The sequence below is a fragment of the Ovis aries genome, chromosome 20 (genome assembly GCF_016772045.2).
Source record: "Ovis aries strain OAR_USU_Benz2616 breed Rambouillet chromosome 20, ARS-UI_Ramb_v3.0, whole genome shotgun sequence".
Classification (NCBI taxonomy): domain Eukaryota; kingdom Metazoa; phylum Chordata; class Mammalia; order Artiodactyla; family Bovidae; genus Ovis; species Ovis aries.
The window spans coordinates 24468487-24487549 of NC_056073.1; the positions used below are offsets into that span (position 1 = coordinate 24468487).

The 19063-nt window shown below is 43.8% G+C and overlaps 1 protein-coding gene across 3 annotated transcripts in view; it reads left to right on the plus strand.

Moving 5' to 3' along the window:
- The window catches only part of PAQR8 (progestin and adipoQ receptor family member 8), a 42761-nt gene that overhangs the window by 15404 nt on the left and 8294 nt on the right, over positions 1 to 19063 (plus strand). Inside the window, exons 2-3 of one of the 3 annotated variants that reach the window (XM_060403725.1) lie at positions 746 to 912; positions 3619 to 3712. The exons of 1 other annotated variant lie outside the window; for it this stretch is intronic. The gene's annotated coding sequence lies outside the window, so the exon portion shown is untranslated. The remainder of the gene's footprint in view (positions 1 to 745; positions 913 to 3618; positions 3713 to 19063) is intronic. One more of the 3 variants, XM_012100845.5, reaches the window with a different exon arrangement.

Here is a 19063-nt window from a genome sequence, read left to right on the forward strand (position 1 = left end):
ACTCTTTACATGAGGTGGCCAAAGTATTGGAGTTTCAGCTTCAGCATCAGTCCTTCCAAAGAACACCCAGGACTGATCTCCTTTAGAATGGACTGGTTGGATCTCCTTGCAGTCCAAGGGACTCTCAAGAGTGTTCTCCAACACCACAGTGCAAAAACATCAATTCTTTGGCACTCAGCTTTCTTCACAGTCCAACTCTCACATCCATACATGACCACTGGAAAAACCATAGCCTTGACTAGAGCCAGGTTCAATTCCTAGGTCAGGAAGATCCCCTGGAGAAGGAAATGGCAACCCACTCCAGTATTCTTGCCTGGAGAATCCCATGGACAGAGGAGCCTGGCGGGCACAGTCCATGGGATCGCAAGAGTCAGACATGACTTAATGACTAAAACACACACACCACATCCTCAGTGGTTAAGACTCGGCACTGCTACTGCGGGCGGTCCGGAACTAAGATCCCATGCTTCACAGTGCAGCCAAAAAAAACCCACAAACAGGTGTGATAATGAAAATGCGGGGCAACAGTGGATGCCTAGAGTGACAGTGAAGATCTCAGCTGCAATCCCCTGACCCGCCACCTTGCTTGTCCCAGAGCCTACCCATGTCTCTAGAGAGGCAGGCATCCCTGTCGTTTGGACCTGGAAACAACAGCCTCAAGGCTTCCTCTGACCTTGGGCAGATCGTACTAGTTGAGCACATGTTGTGTGCCAGCAGTTTTACCTGTACTTTCATCTCTCTTAAGCTTACTATTATGGAACATCTCAGGCAGAGGTGGATAGAATGGTAGAATATACCTCCATGTGCAACCATCCCACAACTTCAACAGTTACCAACTCATGGCAAACTTCTCTGCATACATCTTACCTCCAGATGATTTTGGAGCAAACCCCAGCCATCATATCATGATCTGTGAGCATTTCAGCATGTATTTCTAAAAGATGAGGGCTGTTTTATCTTAATTCTTTAAATGTCAACAACCCTGTTAGTCAGGTACCTCCATATCCTTATTTTATAGGTGAAGACAGTGAGGCACAAGGAGATTAAATTATATGCCCAAGGTCATCCAAGGCAGAGTCAGGATTCAAATCCAAGTTGCCTAACTCCAGGGCCTGTCCTATTAAACACCATATCCTGTTAGGGTAGCCATTAGACCCCTCTGCTGTAGCTAATCCTCCACCTCAGAATTGGATTCTGTAAGTGGAAAAATAGACCCCTAGGGACAACACTATTGATTTCTATGAATTCAGTCACCCATTCATTTTTACAGGTAGTGTCTACTTAGGTACACAGGGACAGAACGGCTGTGAAAGTCTTAACAATTGTCATCTCCAGGTATGAAAGGATTGACCTGAAATATTCATGGATTCTCTTTGGGCAGCAAAACTGATAAAGCAGTCAAAAACCTTGATTGTGCTAGTGTTTGAAAGGGTGGAAAAGCCCATAATAAAAGGACTTCACAGAAAATATGATTGTCATGGTGCTCTGGCTGCCAAGGGGAAGTAAAAGGTTTCTTTTAAAATGATTTTTCCTTTGGTTTTTCTCTCTTGGCAGAAGGAAACAGTCTTCCCACTGAGTCTTTTCAGTTTGTTTCTAGCATAGCTAATTGTGTTTATTTGTCTCCAGAATCACATGCCTGCCTCCTCTCCCTTGCCTTTTCTTAAGGCCTCTTGCCTGCTGTGTACTACGTTTGCTGCCAAAAACGTTCCTCTCACCTGGGAGCAGTTGGCTGACAACGCAGAGTAGATGTTGGGAGGCCAGCTGTCTCTCCAGAGGCCTGAGCTGGCCTCTGGCGTCCAAACCCACCTCAGGGGAGAGGCAGAGAGATTATATAAGCTTGCGGGGAAAGGAACCTAGTCATTTGCCTTGTGTGTGCCCATTTGGTCCATCAGTGTTAAGAACAGAGCAGAAAACATGTGGATACTATTGACTGATCTAAGAGCTTTGCTAGCTCAAGTTCAAGAAATTGATTCTCCATTTTTTCCCCTATCAAAATGAGCATCACATTGATTTTTTCTGTTTAATACTTTTCTTTGGCTTTGGGAATCGCTTTTTTTTTTTTTTTTTTTTTTACATCTTAATAAAATTTTTTATTTCTTTTTGGTTGCCCTGGGTCTTCATTGCTGTGCAGGCTTTTCTCTAGCTGTGGCGAGCGGGGGCTACTCCTCATGGCAGGCGGGCTTCTCCCTGTGGGGGCTTCTCCCCGTGGGAGCTTCTCTGGTTGTAGCACACGAGCTCAGTCGTTGTGATATGAGCAGGCCTTAGTTGTTCCATGGCACGTGGAATCTTCCCAGACCAGGGATCGAACCCATGTCCCTACATTGACAGGCGGATTCTTATCCACTGTACCACCAGGAAGTCCAGGAGTCGCGCCCTTTTAAGTAATTCTCAAATCTGTTTCTTTTCTTTCCCTGTTCCCTGTGAAGTCTAATAGCAGAAGCCATATAACCACAGGAAAACCACCTAGTCCTTCTCAGTCCTCTCACCTATGAAGCTCTGAATGGTGGTCCTTGTCAGGGTGTAGGTGAAGATGTGTCTAGAACTTCTGCCTTTGACTGTCTCTAGGAACACCAGTGAGGACCTCTGCCAGTGTCTTTTTCAGGGAACATCTATTTTCCTTAAAACTGTTGTAAAAACATCAAAAAAATTTTTTTCGTGACTGCTGTGACTTCTGCTATTTGAAAAACTAAATTAAGGAAAACAGTAGACTGGGAATTGCTAGCTCTTCGACATACAGTCAGCTCAGGGATGGCAAATACATGGCTTTGTGCCCTGGCCCCTCCTGAGCCTGGGGTTGGTGGCAGACTTGTACATGGATCACAGAAGCTTCCCTGGAGCTCACTGGTGAGGTGGGGGGAGGGGTGCCTCTCAGTGCAGGACCCCAGGAAGCCAGTTACCAAGGGTTGACACCTATTTGCCCTTTCCTAAGTAAGTGATCTTTAAAGCCCTTCCCAGGCTAAAAAGGGGTCACATTAGGTCCTTAACAGCTAGGGACCAGCTCTTCTCTTTCCCCAAGAATCAGATCAAAGGGAGGAAATGTGTTACCACTCAAGAACACTAAACCCTTTCTGGAAAGCAGATGACAGGGAAATGTTTTAACCTTGATGGTTCACAGAGGAATTGGAGGTGCTGACTCTCCCTTCCCGACCTGTAGTGGGCTTGTGCATTGGGTTTGTAGTTTGGTTGGTGAGTCAGTGAGACTAATTAAAGTCATCCTTTTTATGGAGAACCAGAATGTTTAATGCCCACTGGGGAATATAAAGGAAATGGGAGCCCACAGCCTGTCGTTTAGGAGTTCCTAATCCAGTAGAGCAGTTGTATTAATATTAAGCTGAATTGAGATTTCATGCAGTTTAATGAGATGCAAGAAGGAGAAACTTAGTGCCTATTTATAATTAACTCACTCTCAGCTGACTAACATCCTTTTGAAGACATTTGGAGGGTGTGAAGATAATGCCTTCTTTGACAGAAGATAAGTATTTATGATCATATTAAAGATAATGGACTGCAGACCTGGCTACCTCCAGGAAGATTAACAGAGGAGGCCAAGCTGCTCTCTGGGTGGTTAGGATCAGGCTGATGTGCACAAGTGTGATTTTCTCTTGTTTTAATCCACAGCACATTCTTTTACATGAAAAAGTCAAGAAAAGTCTTTTTTGCAAGAAAGAGCTCATTCTGGAGTGTGCTGATTTACCAGCAAGGACCAGCAGAGGTACTACTCCGTTTTAGAAGTCTTGGCTGGCTACTGAGAGCCAAAGAAGGGAAAGGGGGGAACCTTATAGATCAAAGAAATCATTACACTGGCCAAGTATTTTAAAGGTATTTCTTAAAAAAAATCAGGTTAGATTTAGAATCCTTCTCCTCTTAAGTGTGTACTTTTATCTGTCAATGCTTATCTAAATCATACTTAAGCTGAAATCTCTTCTAGCTTACTATTTTGGGCTTCCTAGGTGGTGCAGTGGTAAAGAACCTGCCTGCCAATGCAGGAGGAGCAAGAGACACAGGTTCAGTCTCTGGGTTAGGAAGATCCACTGGAGAAGGAAATGGCAACCCACTACAGTATTCTTGCTCCACAGAGGAGCCTGGCATGCTATAGCCCATGGGGTCACAAAGAGTCGGACACAAGTGAGCACACACACACTGTTATTTTTTGCTTTCTCCATCTTTTGTTGGTTGGTGGTTTAGTCACTAAATCACGTCCGACTCTTTGAGATACCATGAACTGTAGCCCACCAGTCTCCTCCTCCGTCCCGGGGATTTCCCAGGCAAGAATACTGGAGCGGGTTGCCAGCTCCTTCTCCAGAAGATCTTCCCAACCCAGGAATCGAACCCACGTGTCTTCTGCATTGCAGGTGTTCTCCTGCATTACAGGTGGATTCTTTCCTAGCCACCAGGGAAGCCTTTTCCATCTTTTAGGATGTCATATAAAAGTAAGCCAGGAAACAAACATTATTTGGGGTTGTTATTCAGGAATGTCCAAACTAGCTGAATTCTCTGGAGTGGGAGAAGTGGCCTGTAAGGCTGAAATGGCGAGCTGGAGAATAATTGCAACTTTTCAGTAGATACTAGGATCCTTTGTGGAAGGGAGCACTGGGGCAGTGGAACTGCAAGTACTGCGCTGACCTTGAGTTTTCTCCCAACAATAAGTGCTTGTCTCTTGCCAAGACCATATGATCTGCGGAACTTGCTCAAATAGCTTCTGGCTGGTACTGTGGCTTTTGTTTTCTACTGGCACCCTGGGACTTGAGAACGCACTCCTTGGAGTTTAAAATCATCTCATTTGAATGCTGACCGGATGGTGGGCTTATATAATTGGCTATTAGATACTGGATAAACTTAAAACTTGAAAGGGACACTTTCTAGACCCGTATTTATCTTGTCTTAGGCTTGTAATGACATTCATTTTTTTTTCAACTTTAATTCAGAAATATCAAGTCATTGGCCTTTAGCATTCTCAGTTTACAGATGGCGCTACTAGTGCCAGAAGGATTGTGGTTTATTTTTAAGTATGTGATTCATTTAATTTGAGGAGAGGATTTGGGCCTTCTGCTTTCCAGCTTACTTTGCATCCAAGATCAATACAGCCTCCAAGAGGGAAGAGTTGTCTATTTCTTAATGGCGTTTAGAATGGAAGTGCCTTGTTGGTACTAATGACAGTGTACCTTCTTCCGGGCTTCCCTGGTGGCTCAGACGGTGAAGAGTCTGCCTGCAGTGCGGGAGACCCGGGTTCGATTCCTGGGTCGGGAAGATCCCCTGGAGAAGGAAATGGCAATCCACTCCAGCACTCTTGCCTGGAAAAGCCCATGGACGGAGGAGCCTGATAGGCTACGGTCCATGGGGTCACAAAGAGTCAGACACGACTGAATGACTTCAGTTCACTTTACCTACTTCTGTGTAGCTTTGATTAATCAAGTCTTCAGTTAAACTAATACTTACTGACATATTCCATTTTGAAGGAAAAACATCAAAACACAGGTAAATTAGGTCCTGTTAGAACTTCTATTTAAGAATAACCTCCCAGTAAAGCCCTAGGTTCACTGCAGACATGGTCCAATCTTCTTGACCATTGGTACTTTCGTTACCCAAGCTGCATCAGGACCACTGGCATCCAGAAGATGAAGGACCTGGACAGTTCTGATTATCAAAATTATTGCTTCCACATTTAGGAACTAATGCATTTTAGAAGGCTCAGACGGTAAAGCATCTGCCTACTATGAGCGAGACCCGGGTTCAATCCCTGGGTCAGGAAGATCCCCTGGAGAAGGAAATGGCAATCCACTCCAGCACTCTTGCCTGGAAAATCCCATGGATGGAGGATCCTGGTAGGCTATGGTTCATGGAGTCGCAAAGAGTCAGACACGACTTCACTTTTTCACTTTCAATAAATGAAGTTGAGTTAGAAATCATTTCCTGAATAGTGCAGACATTCAGGACATGGACTCTCGAGTGAGCCTACCTGGTTCTGGGTTCTGGCTCTGCTACTTCCTGACTGGGTGACCTTGGGCAAGACTCTTAACCTCTTTTGTCATCTGTACAATAGGTAGAAAGAACAGATCCCATTTCATAGAGTGGTAAGGAGTGATTGTGAGTTACTAATATGCAAAGAACTTAGAATGGTGCCCAGCACAGAATAAATGCTCCACATATGAGTCATTGTTCAGTCACTAAGTCTTGTCCAACTCTTTGAGACTTTATGGACTGCGGCACACCAGGCTTCCCTGTCCTTCACCATCTCCCAGAGTTTGCTCAAACCTATATCCATTGAATCAGTGATGCTATCCAACCATCTCATCCTCTGTCGCCCCATTCTCCTCCTACCCTCAATGATAATTATTGGCAAGTAGTTACAGAGGAGTGAGATGAGGAAAAAATATATCTCTGGTTTCTGACTTGAGCACCTGGTGAAGCTATTTACTGAACAGGAACAAGGAACACGGGACAGAAATAGGTTTAGTGAAGAGACTAAACCTATTGTTGGTCGTGTTCATTTTGTTGGCTGTGTTCATTTTGAGGTATATTTGTTATAGCTGAGCAGAGATACCACATGGACATTGAATATGCCTCGTTCCAGTTAATGACCAAGTTTTCTGTGTACTAGGGTTCCCTCCTTATTTCTTACGGATTTCTTAGGAGCTGTCAAGAACAAAATAAATTCCAGGTGCTTCAGAAATAGCAGACACGACAACAGACTTGTGGGCCTAGCAGGGGAAGAAGGAGATGGCAGGACGAATAGAGAGAGTAGCGCTGGAACATACATTACCATGTATACAATAGAGAGCTAGTGAGTGGGCAGTTGCTGTGTAACATAGGGAGTTCAACCTGGTGCTCTGTGACAACCTAGAGGGATGGGATGAGGGGCTGGGTAGAAGGGAGGTTCAAGAGGGAGGGACCTATGTATACTGATGGCTGATTCACGTTGTTGTACAGCAGAAACACTGTCGAGCAATTATCCTCTAATTAAAAATAAATTTAAAAAATAACAGCACATAAAATTTTACAATTAAAAAAAAAAAATGTTTAAAAGCACAGCACTCAGCAAATGCTTTCAAAAGGCCCTAAGGGGGAATTCCCTGGAGCCAGGCTATATAGGAGTTCTTGCTGAAAACATAACATGTGATGGAACATCAAAGGTTACTGTTAGTCACAGAAAATAGACATCTTGCGTTAATGATTTTAGTGCTTTTCTATCTTTGGGAAGAGACAAGACCCTTTGCACTCATTGAAATTATTCCTTAGATGTGCATCTTAAACTTCGTAGGGCCAGAAACCTGTTCTCTCCACCCGGAATTCCCCTCAGGATGCACCGTTGGGGGCAACTGCAGCGGCTGTTGGCTTGATGGTAGGCAGCATTCATTGTTTACTGGAATGGCAGGCAACAATTTTTTATTTGCACCTCCATTAGAAGATGAGATTTGAGCGAGGCCTGGAAGGAATTGTCTGTCTCTCAGCTGTGATACAATGGATGTTTAAATCATCCAGGGCCCACAGGTGCTGTGTGGCAAGATCCAGGCAATGATCACCTGGTGTGTGTGTGTAAAATTCACGAGGGGTGGGCAGCTGACGCAGAAACTGTGGATATGCACATTTCAACTATTGCAAAAACAGGCACTCAGGTAGCAGTTTGCACAGATTATAATCCAATGTCATCTGAGACTTGAGGTTATATTACAGTAAAGAGAATTGGTTGTTTTTGGCCCTTTCTACAAACTCTACAACCTACAAACAACAGTCAGGAGTTTGATTTTTTATAGTTACACCTAAGTTTGCATGTTGTTGTTTAGCCTGTTTCTGAGCTTTAAACTCAGTAAGACTTGGATTTTCAGAGCTTCAGCTGACATTTCTGTCAATCCAAATCTAAGCAGGTCAGCTTGAGAGTACCTATTCTGTTTTTCTCTGTTTGGTAGGTCATATGGCATAGAATAGTGAGCTGTTTCTAAAAATCCTGTGAGCTGGACATGTTATATTACTAATTTATGAGGCTGGTATACACAGGTATCAACTTGCCATCATGTAAGTCACTACTTTGAACTTCTGAAAAAATGGAAAGAGGCCTGCCGCACTGGATTCTTGAACTGATTTTTTCACGTCTCCTGTTTTAACCTTTTCCATGCCTATTCAAGAAGTACAATGAGCATGAATCTCTACTTTGGAATCAGGAAGAAGTCTGTTACCATGCCCTCATCTCCACTGCACTGAACTTGGAGGGATGAGGGGATGATGACCATCTGCAGGTGGACCGGCACCTTGGCCCCCACAATCCTGGCCCTGGCTGAGGATTCTGAAGCCACGCCAGCAGCCATTGAAAACACACCGGCTGTTTGTGACTCTCTCCCCAGCCTAAAGTTGCAGGATCATTGCTAAGGTCACAGGGGCCAGGTAAAGGAAAGAGGGGCAGACATCTTGTATGAACCGCTGCCTACACTGATGGCAATGAGCATCTGTTGACTGAAAAGGCACAGCACCGAGCTCAGAAACATGCATGCTAAACCCCACCCTGTATTTTGGTAACAGTCTTATCTGCCTTCAGTTTGCTTTAAGTTCTGAACAAAATAAATTTTTTTTTTTTTTTTGGCCACACTATGTGGATCTCAGTTCTCCAACCAGGTATTGAACTCGGAGTCATGGCAATGAAAGCCTGGAATCCTAACTACTGCCACCAGGGAACTCCCTGAACAAAATTCTTAAAAATTTTTGGCATAAATGTAATATCTTGGGTGCTTTGGAGAGGAGGACGATTTCTCCCCTTGGTCTTTATGCAGAAGCAGCTGTCTACAGAGGGCTTCCCTGATGGTTCAGTGGTAAAGAATCTGCCTGGAGTGCAGGTTCGATCCTTGGGTCAGGAAGATCCCCTGGAGAAGGAATGGCAACCCACTCCAGTATTCTTGCCTGGAGGATTCCATAGACAGAGGAGCCTGGTGGGCTACATTCCATGGGGTCACAAAGAGTCAGACGTGACTGAATGACTGAGTGCACTCGAGCACGCATTCACAGCTGCCTACAGGCATCTGTCCCCAGGTGGTTATCAAGCTGAGAGGGCCCAGCTTCTCCCACCGCAGCCCGTAGATGGTAGAGACAGGCTTCTCTTTGCCCTTGTGGGGAAAGGCACGGGAGCACAGCAGACTGTTGTCATTAGATATATGTCATCCCACGCTGAGAGCAGTTGTTGTTACTTAGCCACTAAGTCATGTCCAACTCTTTTGCTACCCCATGGACTGTGGCCCGCCAGGCTCCTCTGTCCCTAGGATTTCCCAGGCAAGAATACTGGAGTGAATTGCCATTTCCTTCTCTAGGGGATCCTCCCGACCCAGATCGAACCTGCATATCCTGCATTGGCAGGTGGATTCTTTACCACTTAGCCCCCTGGGAAGTGCTGAGAGCAGTGCTTAGTACCAAAAGAAGGAAAATAAGCTCGGTGGACTCCATGTTCATTCACTGAGGGTTCAATCCAGGCAGGTCTGTGTGCCAGGCTCTAAGTGAGGGAAATGGACTTAAGGTCATGTGAGACAGTGCTTGTTCATAAGGCCTGCTGGGGATATAGGAGAAGTACCCAAACCACCCCCAGGACAAGGAGGTGATGGCATCATTTTGTGACACGAACCGCAGGTGGCAGGAGAAGGGGTTTTGCTTTGACTTGGTGGATTGGAAGGGCATGGGAGGAATCAGCCTCTGAGAGTGACTTTAGGGATGAGTGGGGTTTTCAGAGGCAGAGATAGGGAGGAGGCCCTTCCAGGTAAAGGGAACAGTTTGGCCCTGAGGTTGTTGTTCGGTCGCTCAGTCATGTCCAGCTCTTTGCGACCCCATGGACTGCAGCATGCCAGGCTTCCCTGTCCTTCACTATCTCCCATAGTTTGTTCAAACTCATGTCCATTGAGTCAGTGATACCATCCAACCATCTCATCCTCTGTCACCTCCTTCTCCTTCTGCCTTCTATCTTTCCCAGCATCAGAGTCTTTTCCAGTGAGTCAGTTCCTCGCATCAGGTGGCCAAAGTATTGGAGCTTCAGCATCAGTCCTTCCAGTAAATATGCAGGGTTGATTTCCTTTAGGATTGACTGAAGAGAAATCCCCTTCTAGGCACACAGTCAAGAAGACCACAGTGCAGCCTTATTTGTCACAGCAAATAAAGGAAATAACCAGTATGTCTGTCCTTAGGAGGAGGGACAAATACATTGGAAAATATTCAGCAGAGAAAATGAATCAGAGAATCACATAGTAATTAACATGGGAAAAACACAAAACATTAAGAAAGAAGGCTGCAGAACATTAGGTGCAAAGTTTATAAAATCCCTATATATATATATATCATTTATGGATTTTTAATTTCATGTTTTTAAAATTAATCATTACAGGTAGTTATATACTTTTATAATCTCATAATATTTTCATGTGAAAACCTTAGTGGGAATGAAAAATACCAGATTTAGTGTATAGTGGCTGCTGCTGGGGAGGGAGGAAAGGAGGAAGGGAATGAGTGATTACAGGAGGCTAGATCTCAGTTACCTGTTTGATAGACATAGATGTTGTTCAGTCACTCAGCTGTATCCAACTGTTTGCGACCCCATGGACTGCAACACACCAGGCTCCCCTGTCATATGTGTATACACAGTCATATATATGTATATATGCACACACACAAAACACATATACATAGTGACATATATTTATATACGTACATTTATATATTTAATTGAAGTATAATTGATTTATAATGTTGTGTTTGTTTCTGCTGTACAGCAAAGTAATTTAGATACATACATATATATATATATATATATATACACACATATTCTTTTTTATATTTTTTTCCATTACGGTTTATTACAGGATATTGAATGTTGTTCCCCATGCTATACAGTAAGACTTTGTTTTTATTTCATATATAGTAGTTTGTATCTGCTAATCTGAAACTCCTAATTTATCCTTCATCTACCTCTTTTCCCCTTCGGTAACCATAAATTTGTTTCTATGTCTGGGCATCTGTTTCATAAATAAGCTCATTTTAGATTCCACCTAAGGCAATGGCACCCCACTCCAGTACTCTTGCCTGGAAAATCCCATGGATGGAGGAGCCTGGTAGGCTGCAGTCCATGGGGTCGCTAAGAGTCAGACACAACTGAGCGACTTCACTTTCACTTTTCACTTTCATGCATTGGAGAAGGAAATGGCAACCCACTCCTGTGTTCTTTCCTGGAAAATCCCAGGGATGGAGGAGCCTGGTGGGCTGCCGTCTATGGGGTCGCACAGAGTCGGACACGACTGGAAGTGACTTAGCAGCAGCAGCAGCATAAGTACTATTGTAGGGTATTTGTCTTTCTCTTTCCGACTTACTTAGCATAATATCTCTAGGTCTACCCCTGTTGATGCAAATGGCATTATTTCATTCTTTTTATGGCTGAGTAGTATTCCATTATATATGTGTACCACTTCTTCTTTATCCATTTGTCTGTTGATGGACACTTAGGTTACTTCCACGTCCCAGCTATTGTAAATAGTTTTTGCTGCTATGAACATCGGGGTGAAAATGTCCTTTCAAATTAGAGTTTTCTCTGGATCATGCATATATATTTTTGAATCTTAATATGACACAAGATTTGACAAGCAGTTGTTTGTCGTATCATCCTTTATACTTTTCTCTTGTACGCAAAGCATTTTGTGATTTCAAAATGAAAGAGAAAATCACAGGGCACATTTGGGAATAGCTAATGGAGAGGGAAATGGCAACCCACTCCAGTACTCTTGCCTAGAGAATCCCATGGAGGGTAGGAGCCTGGTAGGCTACAGTCCACGGGGTTGCAAAGAGTTGGACACGACTGAGTGACTTCACTCACTCACTCACTCACTCAATGGTACAGAAGTCAATGGTTTTCAAACATTAGCCTGACCCTTCGTAAAAGATCGTGTTAGGAACCAGAAGTTTCATGGCAGTATTTATCCTTAATGTGTGGGGTGCACTCTGACAGGTTCTGTTCTCTTCACTCTGATCTGTTTCATTCTGCATGAAATCAGCAGTGGATAATGTTGAGGGTGAGGATCAAGGCAGGGAAGATTTTGACTGGCTGCATTATGGGTGTGAGCTTTACTTGGCAGAGAATAAAGCTGGTGGCTCTGTGGGCATAGAACTTTAGCCAAATCAAGTAAGATGAAACTGTGGCGGGAGGTTGGAGGACATAAGAAGATCAGTTAGGAGGTTATCACAGGAATCTAACTGGGACAGTGTACCAGCCTGCAGGGGAGTAAGAGAAGGAATAGACGGCGGTTAAAAAAAAAAAAAAAAGAGGATTTGATGACTGGAATGTTAGCAGAGGAGGAAAAGAAGAAGTTTCTCTTTGATTTCAAGGCTTGGTTACCAGGAGATTGGTCACACTGGTCACAGAACTAGACACAGCAGAGGTCTGGTTTTAAACACACGAAGTTTAAGGTGCAGATGGGACCTCAAGGTGGATACAGTGATGTCTCGTGGAGTGAAAAGGCACAAATTCATCATGGTCTCATAATGTTTGATGACCTTCTCTAGCAGTACCCAGAACCTGCTGAGGGAAAAAGAGAAACTAGAAGTCATCAGGGTGCGGCTGGAGGGAGGGCATGGAATGCTCCAGAGGGGAAGCCAAGTGGCTAATACGAAGAAAGCATTTAAATAACTATAAGGAAGTACTGAAGATGAAGCTATGGCGTCTTCTGGACAGACTGATTGATTAGTGTCTCGAAGAACTTACCTTAGATTAGCCGTTAATTTCCCTGGAGCGAAACTAAGATAAAAAAAAAAATGTCGCTCTTGTCTTACGGGAGCCAAGAAAAGTTTGTGTCTAGTTGTTCAGGAGAGTGCAGGCCCGTGCCTATGAGTACACTTCCAAGAAGAGGGTTTGTAAATGGAAGCGGAGAAAGTCCTGGTTAATTAGAAGAACTTGAAAAAGAGAGATCATTGCTTCCTGCTGACCTTGACAAAGAAGAAAAGGAAGAAGACTGATACTATGCTCAACTTCAGAATCTCACTAAAAGGATAGAATAGTGTTCCTTTTACTGAAAGTTTTTCAGTTAAAAAATGGGACGTTGGGATGGCAGTGGGGCCAAGTGAGGTGGGGGAACCGAGAGAAGAAGGGTCGGAGGTTCCGAGGAGCCCAGAGCCTGTAAGCTGGTGGGAGGAAATAGTCTAGCCAGAAATGAGGAGGGTTGTGATCAGGAGGGAGGGGCGTCACATCTGAGGCCCTGGAGTTCAAGTAACCCTGAGTGAGAAACCGCCACCACCTTGTAGAAACTGCCAGCAAGGCGGGCAGGTGGTTGTAAAATGATGGCGATGAAGACCAGGGTGGGGCCCTGTTCACAGCTGCTGATCTGAACCGATCACCTTTTCCAATGAAACTCGTCTGCGGAATGACTAAGAGTTTTTAACCAGATCATCTACTCATCATGAGTTTCTACTTCAACTGCGAAAAGCCCATAGAGGAGAGGGGTTCCCAGATGCAGGATTTTTTTCTGAGGCTGCCATCAGCTCACAGGCAGGCAGGCTCCCATGACTTATCCAGCTCTTCCTATTCCACTTGTGTTTGATGGGTGGAACACAGAAAGCAGTGCCCATATCTTAGGGCAGATTGAGTTCAGAGCTTGGAATAAGTCACTTCAATTCTCTATACCTCAGTTATTCTCGTGATGAAGTAATACAAACTAAAAAAATGCTTTAAATTTTTGAGTGACTTCCTTGTGCAACTCATTGAATCTCACAGTTTAATGTAAAGGAGACACAAGTACAACCAGTTACAACTTAAGGCTAAGGGGATGTAACAGGGTGCAATTAATTCTGCTTGAGGCTGTTGCTGAACTTCCCAGAGAACGTTCTATCTGAGCCTGGACTTGAGAGAGAAGCAGGGTTTGCCAGGCATAGATAGAGGCTTGGCAATGTGAAGTGTGTGGCTTGTTCAGGGATCCGGGACAGTCTGTTCTGCTTTTCTATGCAATGAGAATAAAAAACTAGGTCTCCTAACTCCTGCTCCAGTGTCCTTTGACTTTATTTTTCTTCTGCCTGGCCTCTCTTCTTTGCATCTTTGCTTAGGCATTCTTGGACACAAAAGTACCAATGATAGGAGGAAATGGACCAAAAGTCATCCGGTGATTGGAAACCCGGTGAACAATTTAAATATTGTTATGGATACCTCCCAAGTGGATGAACTACACCCAGATAAACAACATCTAAGTCAAATGTTTCCTGTTGAAAAAAATCCCTTATGTGTTCCTTATCCAAAATCTCACGGGTTTTACCTTTAGAAGCAAAGAGGGCCACAGGAGAGTCTTCCTTCACTTTGTTTGTGAACAAACATCCATTGACGCATCCCAGGCCCCCTTTCCTCTGATAATTGCTGAGAAGAGGAATAAAGTCCCTGTTTCTGTCTCAGGAAACTTGCAACCCAGTAACTGGCTGTCTGCACACACAGCAGGCAAGTAGCCTGCAAGTCCAGACGTCCTGCTAACCAAAACGTGTAGGATAGATGGGTAGGCAAGTGTTCTGGGAGGAAAGAAATCAAGATGGCCTTGAGACAACTCCATGGCCAGTGTCGAATTTTACTAAGCCCTTGAGGATGTCTGGGCTTCCCAGGTGGCCCAGTGGTAAAGAATCCGCCTGCCAGTGCAGGAGATACAGGAGACAGGGGGTTGATCCCTGGGTTGGGAAGATCCCCTGGAGGAGGAAATGGCAACCCACTCCAGTATTCTTGCTGGGATAATCTCATGGACAATGGAGCCTGGCAGACCATAGTCCATGGGGTCACAAAGAGTCAGACATGACTGAGCAACTGATCAGGAATGCACGCTTGAGGATGTCTATAGAGAAAACTGAATGAAATGACGTGCTAGAAAATTGAAAAACCCCAGTCTTGGAACTGCCGGTAGAGTGTATGGCGTTAGTTGCCAAAGGGTTAACTGAACTGCTAGGAAACACCTAACTCATTGCGCCAACCCAGCCTTCCTTTGTTATCAGATTCTTCTGTGGAAAGTACATTTCCAGGATTGATTTCCTGCCAGTGGCAATCTATGGTTCTCTTTGGGGTTCACCTGGGCTGGCCCACATCCCAGCAGGTTTGCAGAACCTGGATAATAAAACTTCCTGCAGGCGAGAGATTGCATAGCTGAAGCCAGACTGTGCCGAATGAAGCCAGTAGTTCCACTCTTGTGGAAAGTCCTAAGAGGCTCCCTGTCCCTAGGCTTTAATTAACAGGTGGTTCAGACAGTAGAGCTCACCTTTACCCAAACAAGCAATCTCTGAAGGAAAAGGATCATCACACCCAGCCAGGCTGGCCATTGACTTTAGACTGCCCTATGCATCCTAACCTGTTCCAGCTCCTCCGAATTCTACCACTAGAATGAAATACAGACGCTACTTATTGCATGTGGAAGGTGCATTCTGGGTCTGTAATGAGGCGTTTTGAAAATAGTACCTGCTCAAGTGAGGAGAGGGCTCTCTGGTGGCTCAGCAGTAGAGAATCCACCTGCCAATGCAGGAGATGCAGGTTTGATCCCTGGGTCGGAAAGATCCCCCGGAGAAGGGAATGGCAACCCACTCCAGTGCTGTTGCCTGGGAAATCCCAAGGTCAGAAGAGCCTGGCAGACTCCAGTTCATGGGGTCGCAGAGAGTTGGACACAATTGAGCGACTAACGCTTTCTTTCTCCTATCCATATTAGGGAGAGCCACAGAGGAAGAGATTCAGAGGCGGGGATGACTGAGCCCAGGTGACATGTGTTCCTGGCAAACAGGTGTACCTCACCTTTCTTATAGGCAGGATTCAGCCGTGCCAGGGCCTACAAGGTCAGAGATGGACTCGCTTATTAAGGCGCTTTGGGTTTGTGTGCTGCAGGAAAAGTCTTTTGACAATATTATATATACAATATTATATATACAATATTATATATACTGTACTGGCTTTCCTAAGCTCAGAGAACATGATTGCAGCCTTACCAGCAGATGTTACACAATTTTTCTCCTTTAACCAAACCCCTCATCCCCCACCCCCATGACCCTTAGCTTACATTGTGGCAAGTATAGCTATGTCACTCCTGCAGCAAAAATGTTGCCTGTCGTTCCATAAACAGAGAATATTTTCCACCATCAAGCCCTCATCCATTGCAGCTACCCCTAAGGTGAGTCCTGGGGGGAGGGGAATTCAGGGTGGAGAAAAACTGAATAGTGATCCTAGTAAGTTAAAGATATATGTCTAAGGAATAATTTCAGTAAACCCAGACTCTTGCAGTTTCCCATATGCAAAGCATTAACGTCATTAACTTGAGATGTCTAGTTTTTTAAATAAGCAGTTGATCTTTTGATGTTCCACTACATTTTTTTTTTCCCAAAGAAATCTCCTAATATATCCAGGCCCCTTCCTTATATCTTTGGAGCGGATCCTCAGAGTGTCTGAGAGGCTGACTCCTCAGTAAGTTCTGCTAATAAAACACAATTCGCAACTTTTAGGTTGTGTCTTTTTTCTCCAGTCGACACCTCTGACAAGACGGTCATTAGCATGATATACTAACTAGTTGAGCTTGAAATCCACAGGATAATACAAAAGTATATATTCCTTTATATTGTGGAATGTTTTGGCAGGTGGGGAGAAGGATGTACTAATTAAATATACTGATTAATCGTTTTACCAGTTTTTGTAGATTTGTGTCAAATATTCCTATTTGTAAAATAGCAATAAGTTCATTTTTCCAGTTATAAAAGTAGTAAATACTCATTGTCAAAAATACAATAGTATTGGCTCATCCATCACTTTGAAATATCTGTATTGATGTTCTGATTATATTTCATCCTTTCTCTGTGCCATAGGTATATCTTTACAAAAATGGGATGCATACTTCTAATTTGCTTCTTTGTAATAATGTCTCTCATTCATGTATTTATTCAAGTCTTTGCTGAGCATCTCCTATGTGCTGTTCTAAGTGTCAGAACAGTGAGAAACAATGGAGCTCACATTCATGTCACATGCATCTCTCTATAGCAATAAGTATAATATATCTACATAATTATCTTAATGGATGTGTAGTATTCCATTGTATAGATTTATCGTCATTAAATCAGAGCTCCCAGTTTTGGATGCTGAAATGCTATTTGTTTGTTGTTGGTAGGGGGGCGGGTGGTGGTTTAGTTATTAAGTCATGTCTGACTCTGCGACCCCATGGACTATAGCCTGCCAGGCTCCTCAGTTCATGGCATTTCCCAGGCAAGAATACTGGAGTGGGTTGCCATTCCCTCCTCCAGGGAATCGTCCTAACCCAGGGATCGAACCCGCATCTCCTGCTTGGCAGGCAGATTCTTTACCAAGGAGCTACCAGGAAAGCCCCTATTTGTTTTTTTCGATTTTCTTAAATATGGAGTGGGTATGCGTTAACAGCTGGTAAATCTGAACCCATATTAAAATTGTCTCTGCTAATAATAGAATTCTGCTGGTACTGCCGCCTTTTAAAATATGATTTTATAAACAGTGGTCTGGTCCTTGGCAGACGTGGCTGCCAAATTCAGTGTGCGCCCAGAGGCCTCTTACTCGATGGATGACTGCGGAGGTCCTGGGGTTTTCTGAGGCTGTTGCAAGTCCACTTAAGTCTCAGATCAGACCACAGGCTGCTCACCTGCCTTATAAACGGACACCAAGCTGGCATTTTGGCCACTGTTCCTCCTCAGTCATTTATGGTTTTGTAGCATTGTGTGAGGCTGGGTATCTATGGACTCTGGGAGCATTTCTTCTTCCGTCTTTGATGGAAATTGCTGCTCTTTTGTTCTCTGTCCAACAACCAGCAGGCCACCTTCCTGCCATCTGTGTGAACCTCCCCCCCTACAGTGACACGAGGTGATGTCACTGGGTCTGTTGGTTGGTGACTTCAGCTCACTGCTGAACCTTCAGCACATAGCAAAACACAGCCCAGATGAATGACAGAATTTCATAGCATTAGAACATGTAGAGACTGTACCTTCATTTTTATGAACAAAGACACAAGTATAGAGAATTTGAACGATGTGCCTAAAATCCTGTATGAATGGTAGGGCTGGAATTGCTAATTCCTCATCCAGGCTTCTCCAGGGAATTGGCTACTCCAAGTCTGTAGTCAGTTCCCCTAGGGCCCTTGTAATTAGTCAGGGAACTTACCTTAGAGTCTTCTATTTGGCCTCCAGATAAAATATCATCAATGCCAAACTATGTCCATTTCCCAAATGTGCAGCTTTTAATTTTTTTTTTTTAGATGGCATACTCTAGGTGTAAAACCATTAGCTTTATTAATAGTTTTAAAGGAGTACCAAGATAAACTTTAAGATTGGACTCCTAAATAGTCCAAAGCATGATGTAATATTTTACAGTACTTTCTTATAAATTTGAACTGAATTCATGGTGCGGATATTGAACTCAAGAAACAGAACTTTTGATTCCAATCCCATTACAATCTAAATCTAATTAAACTCTATATAAAGCAGTTGGGAGAAGTATTATGAAGAATCCAGAAATGTATCTAAAATTATTAAATTCCATTTCTGTTTTCAAAGATTGCATTAAAATCAATCATAAGGTACAAAATAAGTATGTTACTAATTGTAACCCGTCTGTGTGTTCTTTAGCTCAAATCTTGCTGATACTTTAATGTGCATGGTTTGTCTTTTCAAAGTACCGTTACCGTTCAGCAACTGCTCGTTTTTCATTATTGACTCTTTTTTCTAAGACGTAGAGAGACGGGAAAACATCTCCCACCTACTCTTATTTATGAGGAGAATGACCTTGAGTAGTTAAACGTCTTGGGCATGACCACATAGCTCATTGTGTAGAGCAAATATTAACAGCCAGACTTCCCAACTTACAAACCATGATTTTCTTTTTTTTTTTCCCCTTCAACCTGGCAGAACAGAATGAAATTGATGCTGTATGTCTAGGCCTAAAGAACTGTTTGTTCAGTAGATCATGATTAAGGATATGATTATTTTATATGCTGCAAACCGTTTTAGCCTGAGAACTTGCGCACCACAAAGTCCCTGCCCTTAGACGGGCTGTTGGTGGGAAAGTGAGTGCATCACCAGGGGCCAGGGACTGGGAGAGAAGTGT